Below are 11317 nucleotides of genomic sequence, written 5' to 3' on the forward strand. Positions count from 1 at the left end.
ATACCTCCACTCTATGACCTCATATTACCACCACATAGTGACTGAATAATACTGCAATATTGTCATGGAATAATACCACCACACCATGATCACATATTACTACTACATAGTGATTGAATAATACCAACATACCGTTACTGAATAATAACTCCACATCATGACCACATATAGTATTACCACCACATAGTGACTCAATAATACCACCATACTGAACCTGAAAAATACAAAGTGACCATGACCACATATTATCACCACTTAATGACTTAATAATACCAGTAATAGTAGTTAGTTCCCTCATATAGTAGTTAGGCCCCCATATAGTAGTTAGGTGTCCATCATTGATGTCATTGCGCTGCCTACGCCGGGACGACCCTCACATAGTCCAGGATGTCTGATAATCTGGCAGCTGTCAAATTCCACTAATACTGAATGAAAGGAATTTTTTCTATTTTTAAAGTGGTACAAACATATCATCACTCTTCCAGAGCTCAATATAGTGGTTAGCATACAAAACCTACCTAAAATAAGTGACTATTATATAAAGCAAAACACCTGTTTAGCATTCAGCATATGCTAAAATCTCCAACTTTTGGGCTGGTGTAATGCAGAGAAGCATATATATTGTAGAGCAGGACCACTAAACTCCCCTTTCATTAGTGATTTTATATCTCCTATATGACTTCTTCAATTAAAAACCAGTTGGGAACCTTGCCCATATACCCTATCTGGGCATATAGTTGTCATAAAGGGAGTGTAAAGGATCTGCCAGGCACTACGTCTGTGGATACTCCCAGGATTAATCAATCGACACCTGAGGCCGGACCTCTTAGACTGACTCCGGCTCCCACCAATCAGGGTGGCAGGCTCAGGAGTGGGAGAGTCTATCGCGGCCTAGTCACTCGGAGTTAGCTCCGCCCCCTGTCCATTTATACCTGCCGTTTTCTCTTCCTCATTGCTTGTGATTCTTCCTGGTTTCCTGGCCCCGCTACAGCCTTGCTCCAGCCTGCTACTGCCTTGCTTCAGCCTTGCTACAGCTTCCGCTTATCCTGCTTCGCTCTGACCCCGGCTTGCTTCCTGCTCCTTGCTCTGCGTTCGTATACTTCGTGACATCCTGATTCTGACTGCTCGTTTACCTCTCTGTTTCCTCACGGTGTTCCGTGGGCTACTGCCCCTTCCCTTGCTTGTTCCCTGTTTGTATTCCCTTGCACTTAGTCAGCGTAGGGACCGCCGCCCAGTTGTACCCCGTCGCCTAGGGCGGGTCGTTGCAAGTAGGCAGGGACAGGGTGGTGGGTAGATTAGGGCTCACTTATCCCTTCCCCTCCTTCCTGCCATAACATAATCACAAGCCTATACCTAGTCTACCCTTTCTTCTACTCTATCATGAACCCCCTTGAGACCCTGACCCAGCAGATGCAGGGCCTCTCCCTACAGGTCCAGGCCCTGGCTCAGGGTCAACCAGCCTGACGCTGCCATAGTAGTACCCCTCGCCTCACCTCTAGAACCTAACCTCAAGTTACCTGACCGGTTCTCAGGGGACCGTAAGACTTTTCTCTCCTTTCGGGAGAATTGCAGACTTTACTTCCGTCTAAAACCTCACTCCTCAGGTTCCGAGAACCAGCGGGTGGGAATCATTATATCCCGACTCCAGGAAGGGCCCCAAGAGTGGGCCTTCTCCTTGGCTCCTGACGCCCCTGAACTTTCCTCCGTTGATCGTTTTTTCTCTGCCCTCGGACTCATTTACGACGAGACTGACAGGACTGCCTTGGCCGAGAGTCAGCTGGTGACCTTACGTCAGGGTAGGAGACCCGTTGAGAAATACTGTTCTGACTTTAGAAAGTGGTGCGTAGCTTCTCGTGGAATGACCCGGCCCTAAGGTGCCAGTTTAGGTTAGGCTTATCTAACGCCCTGAAGGATCTGCTTGTTAGCTACCCATTTTCTGACTCCCTAGACCAGGTTATGGCCTTAGCAGTACGACTTGACCGACGTCTCAGGGAACGACAGCTTGAACGTTTCAGTGTTTTCCCCTCTGACTTCCCTGCGATTCCCCCCGAGGTCCCGTCTCCTCGCTCTTCCACGGAAGACTCGGAGGTACCCATGCAACTCGGGGCCTCCGTGTCCCCCCGACAACGTAGAGAGTTCCGTAGGAAGTATGGTCTCTGCTTCTATTGTGGGGATGACAAGCATCAACTGAACACCTTTCCCAGGCGCAAGAATAAGCAGCCGGAAAACTTCCGCGCCTAAGTGATCATCGGGGAGGTCACTTGGGCGCACAGGTATTTCCCGTTAATATGAAACGCAATAAAATTTTGCTTCCCTTTCAGGTCTCGTTTGGTGGTCGGTCTGCCACCGGCAGTGCCTTCATGGATTCAGGCTCATCTGCTAATATCATGTCTGTGGAATTTGCTATGTCTATAAAAATGCCTGTTATTGATTTGCCTAATCCTGTCCCGGTAGTGGGTATCGACTCCACTCCTCTTGCTAATGGTTATTTTACTCAGCATACTCCTGTTTTTGAACTCCTTGTTGGCTCCATGCATTTGGAGCAGTGCTCTGTACTGTTGATGCAGGGATTATCGTCCGATCTGGTATTAGGTCTTCCCTGGTTGCAGTTGCATAATCCAACGTTTGATTGGAATACTGGGGATCTCACCAAATGGGGTAGTGAATGCCTGACGTCATGTCTTTCGGTTAACTCTATTTCTCCCCGTGAGGAGGTAAACACGCTACCTGAGTTTGTTCAGGACTTCGCTGATGTTTTCTCTAAGGAGGCCTCTGAGGTGTTGCCCCCTCATAGAGATTACGATTGCGCTATCGATTTGGTACCAGGTGCTAAGCTTCCTAAGGGTAGGATATTTAATCTTTCATGTCCTGAACGTGGGGGCGTATAACCTTATCCGCATCAAAGAGGGGGATGAGTGGAAGACCGCGTTCAACACACCCGAAGGTCATTTCGAATACCTGGTCATGCCCTTTGGGTTGTGTAATGCCCCTGCTGTCTTCCAGAATTTTATTAATGAAATTCTGAGAGATTACCTGGGAAATTTTCTTGTAGTGTACCTTGATGACATACTGGTGTTTTCCAAGGACTGGTCCTCCCAAGTGGAGCATGTCAGGAAGGTGCTCCAGGTCCTCCGGGAAAATAATCTGTTTGCGAAAACCGAAAAATGTGTGTTTGGGGTACAGGAGATACCATTTTTGGGTCAAATCCTCACTCCTCATGAATTCCGCATGGACCCTGCCAAGGTTCAGGCTGTGGCGGAATGGGTCCAACCTGCCTCCCTGAAGGCGCTACAGTGTTTTTTGGGGTTCGCTAACTATTACAGGAGATTTATTGCCAACTTCTCGGTCGTCGCTAAGCCTCTTACGGACCTCACTCGCAAGGGTGCTGATGTCCTCCACTGGCCTCCTGAGGCCGTCCAGGCTTTTGAGACCCTCAATAAGTGCTTTATCTCGGCCCCTGTGCTGGTTCAGCCCAACCAAAGGGAGCCATTTATCGTGGAGGTTGACGCGTCCGAGGTGGGAGTGGGGGCTGTCTTGTCCCAGGGTACCAGGTCCCTCACCCATCTCCGCCCCTGTGCTTACTTCTCCAGGAAGTTTTCGCCCACGGAGAGTAACTATGATATTGGCAAGCGCAAACTTTTAGCCATTAAATGGGCTTTTGAAGAGTGGCGTCACTTCCTGGAGGGGGCCAGACACCAGGTAACGGTCCTTACTGACCACAAGAATCTGGTTTTCCTAGAATCTGCCCGGAGGCTTAATCCGAGACAAGCTCGATGGGCGCTATTTTTTACCAGATTTAACTTTTTGGTCACCCATAGGGCTGGGTCCAAAAATATTAAGGCTGATGCACTGTCACGTAGTTTCATGGCCAATCCTCCTTCTGAGAAGGATCCTGCTTGTATTTTACCCCCTGGTATAATCGTTTCTGCCACTGATTCTGATTTAGTCTCTGATATTGCGGCTGATCAAGGTTCAGCTCCCGGGAACCTCCCTGTGGACAAGCTGTTTGTCCCCCTGCAATACCGGCTAAGGGTACTTAGGGAAATCCATGACTCCGCACTATCTGGTCATCCTGGCATCTTGGGTACCAAACACCTCATTACCAGAAACTATTGGTGGCCTGCGTTGCCTAAAGACATTAGGGCTTACGTCACCGCTTGTGAGGTTTGTGCTAGGTCCAAGACCCCTAGGTCCCGACCTGCGGGCTTACTACGTTCTTTGCCCATTCCCCAGAGACCTTGGACCCATATCTCCATGGATTTTATCACCGATTTGCCTCCATCTCAAGGCAAGTCGGTGGTGTGGGTGGTAGTAGACCGCTTCAGCAAGATGTGCCACTTTGTGCCCCTTAAGAAACTACCTAACGCCAAGACGTTAGCTTCTTTGTTTGTTAAACACATTCTGCGTCTCCATGGGGTCCCAGTCAATATCGTTTCTGACAGAGGGGTACAATTTATTTCTTTATTTTGGAGAGCCTTTTGTAAAAAGTTGGAGATTGATCTGTCCTTCTCCTCCGCCTTCCATCCCGAAACTAATGGCCAAACGGAGAGGACTAATCAATCCCTGGAACAATATTTAAGGTGTTTCATCTCTGACTGTCAATTTGATTGGGTCTCATTCATTCCCCTCGCCGAATTTTCCCTGAATAACCGGGTCAGTAACTCGTCAGGGGTCTCCCCGTTTTTCTGTAATTTCGGGTTTAATCCACGGTTCTCCTCCGTTTCTCCTGGTAGTTCCAATAATCCCGAGGTAGAGGTCGTTCATCGGGAACTGTGCACAGTTTGGGCCCAGGTTCAGAAGAACCTAGAGGCGTCCCAGAGCGTACAAAAAATTCAGGCTGATAGAAGACGTTCTGCTAACCCCCGGTTTGTCGTCGGGGATCTGGTGTGGTTGTCGTCTAGGAACTTGCGCCTTAAGGTCCCGTCCAGGAAGTTTGCTCCCCGATTTATTGGACCTTATAAGGTCATTGAAGTCCTCAACCCTGTATCCTTCCGTCTGGAGCTGCCCCCATCCTTTCGCATACACGACGTCTTTCATGCCTCCCTCCTTAAACGCTGCTCCCCGTCCTGGCCCCCCTCGAGGAAACCTCCTGTTCCCATTCTCACCCCTGTGGGGGTGGAATTCGAGGTGGCCAAGATTGTGGACAGTAGGATGATCCAGGGCTCCCTCCAGTACCTGGTCCATTGGAGAGGATACGAGCCAGAGGAGAGGACTTGAGTACCTGCTCGAGATGTTCACGCTGGGGTATTGGTCAGGAGGTTCCACCTTCTCTTCCCCACTAAACCAGGTCCTCTTAGTAAGGGTCCGGTGGCCCCTCATAAAAGGGGGGGTACTGTAAAGGATCTGCCAGGCACTACGTCTGTGGATACTCCCAGGATTAATCAATCGACACCTGAGGCCGGACCTCTTAGACTGACTCCGGCTCCCACCAATCAGGGTGGCAGGCTCAGGAGTGGGAGAGTCTATCGCGGCCTGGTCACTCGGAGTTAGCTCCGCCCCTGTCCATTTATACCTGCCGTTTTCTCTTCCTCATTGCTTGTGATTCTTCCTGGTTTCCTGGCCCCGCTACAGCCTTGCTTCAGCCTTGCTACAGCTTCCGCTTATCCTGCTTCGCTCTGACCCCGGCTTGCTTCCTGCTCCTTGCTCTGCGTTCGTATACTTCGTGACATCCTGATTCTGACTGCTCGTTTACCTCTCTGTTTCCTCACAGTGTTCCGTGGGCTACTGCCCCTTCCCTTGCTTGTTCCCTGTTTGTATTCCCTTGCACTTAGTCAGTGTAGGGACAGCCGCTCAGTTGTACCCCGTCGCCTAGGGCGGGTCGTTGCAAGTAGGCAGGGACAGGGCGGTGTGTAGATTAGGGCTCACTTATCCCCTTCCCCTCCTTCCTGCCATAACAGGGAGGTTTCCAACTCAGGACGTTCCCTAGAGCAGAGATCAACTAAAAAGGGCACTAGTGTGTTGAGTGGGCTCATGCATGGGAAATCCGTGTCTGTCCAGAGCTTCCCCCGGCATTATAATCTTATTACTGGTGGTTTCAGCAGTTGACTTGTAATGATGAGCTGATTTTCAGGGTGTTTTTTTTTTAGAGAAGTTAATGTCCAATTGAGGCAAGCTCTTGTGTAAAACTGGAGACTTTTTCTTTTTAAAGGGGTTTTCCAGCCAGTTAAAATGGATGGCCTATCCTCAGGATCGGCCATTAATAACTGATGGTTCGGGTCCGACCCCCGCAGATCAGCTGTCTTGAAGGGGGTGCAGCCCTTGTACGAGCGCTGCTTCCCATGAATTTCTTATTGCTCACTGTGAATCACCGACACGCATGTAGCCGGTAGCAGGTATGGCAGCCATCTTCTCCCATTGAAGTGAATGGGAGAAAATAGATATGCAATAGATTATTAGCCTAGTTCAGACATACATTTATACCTAAATGCTATTATTTGCGCTGTATAGTATGTCATCTCTCTATCATTAAAAAGAAGGTATGAGGAAATCAAAGTTTAGGTTACTTATATAACGCTGTCCTAGACTCAGAGCTTCATCTCAAGAGAAACTGGAATAGACTCGTTTCAAAGCAGAAGTATTGATTAACTTTCAGAAAATGTACAAGGACTTGGCAAGTCATCCTGTAACATTTATCACACTGTACCCAATTGTTAAAAAGAACCAAGTCTACCTGTAGACTGTGTTATCTTGCAGCTTCCGGAGCAGGTGGTTTAGTTCAGACTAAGGTTTGAGAGTTCTGTAACGGATCATTTTGGTAATCATACATTGCACCTGCCCTAATCATGTCAGACATTTATATCAAAGTGAAGAGGCTATAAACACCTGCAAAGAAATGACTGTATAAAGTCGAATTATACTTTTTGCAAACTTAGGGTGTAGTACACAATATAGTGTGTATATACACTATATGGACAAAAGTATCGGGACACCTACACATTACACCTACAGGAGCTTTTATGACATCCCATTCTAAATCCATAGGAATTAAGATAGAGTTGGTCCCCCCTTTGCAGCTAAAACAACTTCCACTCTTGTAGGAAAGCTTTCTACAAGAGTGTGTCTGTGGGAGTTCATGCATAAGAGCATTTGTGAGGTCAGACACAGATGTTGGACGAGAGGTCGTGGGTCGCAATTTCCGTTCTTGTACATCCCAAAGGTGTTCAATGGGGTTGAGGTCAGGGCTCTTTGTGGACCAGTCAAGTTCTTTCACACCAAACTTAACCAACCAACCATGCCTTAATGGACCTTGCTTTGTGCACTGGGGCACAGTCATACTGGAACAGAAAAGGACCTTTCCCAAACTGTTTCCACAAAGTTGGAAGCATACAATTATCCAAGATGCCTTGGTATGCTGAAGTATTAAGATTTCCTTTCACTGGAACAAAGCGGCCTAGACCAACCCCTGAAAAATAACCCCATAGCATTATCCCTCCTCCGCCAAACTTTTGCAGTTGGCACAATGTAGTCAGGCAGGTAACGTTCTCCTGGTATTCGCCAAACCCAGACTCCTCCATCAGACTGCCAGATAGAGAAGCGTGATTCGTCACTCCACAGAACACATTTCAACTGCTCCAGAGTCCAGTGGCGGCGTGCTTTACACCAAGGCTTGCATGCAGGTGCTCGTCTATGGAAACCCATGCCATGAAGCTCCCGGTGAACAGTTTTTATATGGATGTTAATGAAAGAGAAGGTTTGGAACTCTGGAGTTATTGAGTCAGCAGAGCGTCAGCGAATTTTATGAACTATGCGCCTCAGCACTCGGCGACCCCATTCTGTAACTTTACGTAGTCTATACTATATATATAAATGTTTAACTGGATAGCTTTGGCAACTACTACTGTGTTTCCATTGTCCCTGCATACATCTGAATGAAAGATAAATGCTTCTTTCTTAGAAAAAGAGAACTGGCAGCTTGTCTGAAGCAGCGTTTTTCCCTGTTAACCAAGAAGGATAGCTGTCCTAATCCGATATTGTGACCCATTCAGAATGCCCAGTGAACAGTTGCCTGAAAAACAGATTCATTAATGAACAAAGACCCTTATTTTTCAGAGTAATGAGCAATTTCTGAACCACTAATTATGATTAGATGGTTTTTTTTTCTCTAAAATATGAATCCAAAAAACTTGATCTGTAATTATGAATGAAAAACAGACTGGATTTGTTCTGTACTACACAGCACATAATACAATTTTACATTGTACATGTGGGCAATATTCTGAAATGACACAAAAATTATATGTTAAATCTTCAAGTTTATAAACCAATTCTGTGGCCTTTTCAAAAGTTGAAGAACTTTGAGAAAGTCCATAAAAGTGAACTTTTTATTTTGTGGGTTTACTTTAATCACAATCATCTCAGACATTTATGGCATATCCACAGGATATATCATAAATATCTTATAAGTGGGTGTCCCACCTCTATTACCCCCACCTATTGGGAGAAAGGGGGTCCCCTGACCGGTGTTCCACCAGGATGCTTGGCTCTTTCTGTAACGCCACCTCTTCATTCAGTCTGCTGCTGTATTCTGCTTGCTAGGGAACAGGGGTGAGGTACACAGAGAGATGAGGGGGGGGGGGACAGAGTTAAAACCCCAAATATCAAACCTTTACGGCATACCCTGTGGATCTGCCACAAGTGTCTCAGATACGGAGGTAGCCATCTTGATCTTGACTCTGATAACTTGCTGCAGCGTGATATCACACAACAAAAGCCATTGAAAAGTCATTGAAAAGTCAAGATAAAGGATCTTGCCACTGTGTATTTAATGTGTTAAAAGTCAAGATAAAGATGGTTACATCTGTATGAAAATCCCTTTAAGAAAACTTCACAATGTATACAAAGAAATATTCTGTGAAATGGGCATTGCTGCATTCCTGGAAGCCAAGGTATAGTCAGACATAAAAATTCTAGACTAAATACCTTTAGGAGTTGTCCACTACCGGACAACTGATGACATATCCACCTGATAGGCCATCAGCATATGATCTGTGGGGGTCCGACACACGGACCCCGCACCGATCAGCTGCTCCGCTCCATGCTAGAAGCAGTTGGCTGTGGTCACGTAATAGTGGTTAAGCTGCAGTACTGCAGCTCTGCTCCTATTCAAGTGAATAGGAGTAGAGCTGCAGTTCTGCAGCACGGCCGTTATGCAATGTACGGAGCTTCCGGCTCCGTACATTGCATACTGTGCAATGACATCCGGATCCTGAAGGCCACCGGAGAAGCTGATCGGTGTGGGGTCCGGGTGTCGGACCCCCACAGATCATGTACTTATGACCTAACAGTTGTCTGGTAGTGTACAACCCCTTTAATGGCCCTCATGTATCAAGTAAAAAGATGATGGGAAAAGAGAGGGGCACTCCACTGGGTGATATATTTATTGGTTAGACAGCCTGTGTAGAATATTTACCACTCACCTCTTGTATAAAATCAAAGGTCTCATTTATTTAGTAAAAGGAGTCCGTTTTAAACAGTTGAGAATACTGAAAAATGTTTCCGGGCTCACAAACCCCGTTTTCAGGTAGATAATGCAGAACTATGGCAACTGTTCAGATGTGGGGCGGCAGAAAAGCCTCTTCAACTTTCCTTTCCTCCTTTCTTATTTCACGGATTTCCTTTTGTTCTCATTATATGCTTCCTGAAAATACATTGCTGACTAGGGACTAGGCTATCTCCAAAAGTTCCTCCTTTGCAAAATTGTTCTATGTGTATGGAGATGACTAATTAGTTAGGAAGGTATATGAGTATTCAAGTGATTTCCATTTCTAAAGGGGTTTTATGAGATTAGATAAAATGCTCTGCTTTTTATTCTCACGAACAGCGCCATACTTGTCCATGGGCTGTATCTGGAATTGCAGTTCTACCTCATTCACTTGAACAGACACTTTTTTCTAATCTTATACAGTCCCTCAGGGACATAACTATAGGCGGTGCAACAGTTGCAGTCCTATCTGGTCCCTTAGTCCAAGGGGGCCCAAATGTACCTGCACCTTTGGATTGGTACTAGCTTCAAGTGAATGGTAAGCTGCAGTACCAGGCACAGGAGCTAGTACAGACGAGCCACAGTTCTACCTATAACTGTGCCATTCGCATAGTAAGTACTTCCTAATCTGTGTTCTAACGGCAGGGGGCCACACAAAACAGTATCACGGGTCGTAGGTTGTACACCCCTGCTCTTTTGATGTAGTTTTTTGTGCCAAAGCCAGAAAGGGATCAAATAAGGAGGAACAGTATAAAGAAAAGGCTGATACTTCTTTCTTATGAATCCCCTTTTGTGTTTGGCAGCCACAAAAACTGTATGTGTGAGTGATTCCAGTCTAAGGCTAGGTTCACACCGTGCAATTTTGGTGCGTTTTTAACATGTGATTTTTTGTTTTGTTTCTAGTTGATGAACTCCCAATGAGAAACATGGGAGTTTATCTACAGTACCAAAAATAAAACACAGTTTCTGGAATTTTTCAAGTCATATCCAGAATTGGATCCAAAAGGAAAGGTATAAAGAAAAGACTTATGCATTGCCTTTCTTTTATGTCCACTCCTAAGTCTGGCTAAAAAATATTGCATTAACACTGCATCTGCCGAAAAGAGGATTTCATCAGATTGTATATCCAACAAGGTTTGTTCTATCAGCACCACTCAATTGGGTTGTTTTTCAATATTGTTAAGTAAAGTGCAATTCCAGCTTTCAGTGCCATAATTCTATAGTCAGCAAATGTAACATCCAGCATTATTGTATATTTTTCTTCATGAACTTTCTTGCTGTTTTCAGTCACTTTTCAGATTTTTTTTTTCTATTCTGTTAATCTGTAGCTACCTGTAATCACCAACAGCCACTTTGAATTTAGAGGCTATGCCCACCCCTGAACACTATTGAACAGATTATATATATACATAAAACGTTGAGTAACTTGTAAATATATTGTGTTACTTATCTTGTGCTGATGCTGAGTTACAGACTGTATTATAGTCCACAGCTGCATTCACAATTCTTATTGTTATTATCGGAAACTTAAAAAAGTTAGTATGTCCTACATCTGTTGTAAAGAAAACACTTCCCAGGACGCAAATCACCATTACAAACTCTGTGCAGACATTAAGTTAGCAAGGTTGGATTTTAGTTCACAGTTGTACACACAGTTCTTCTGGTTGTCATGGGAAACAGTCATCCAGAATGTTGACAGACACATCCTTAACTGAGCTTAACCCCTTAACGCTCCAGGACATACTATTATGTCATGGTAAGTGCATCGTTCGCGCTCCATGACATAATAGTATGTCATGGAGTAAACACGGCGCCGTTCGCGCGGGGCGCGTGCAT

This window comes from Rhinoderma darwinii, chromosome 3 (assembly GCF_050947455.1).
Source record: "Rhinoderma darwinii isolate aRhiDar2 chromosome 3, aRhiDar2.hap1, whole genome shotgun sequence".
Lineage (NCBI taxonomy): Eukaryota > Metazoa > Chordata > Amphibia > Anura > Rhinodermatidae > Rhinoderma > Rhinoderma darwinii.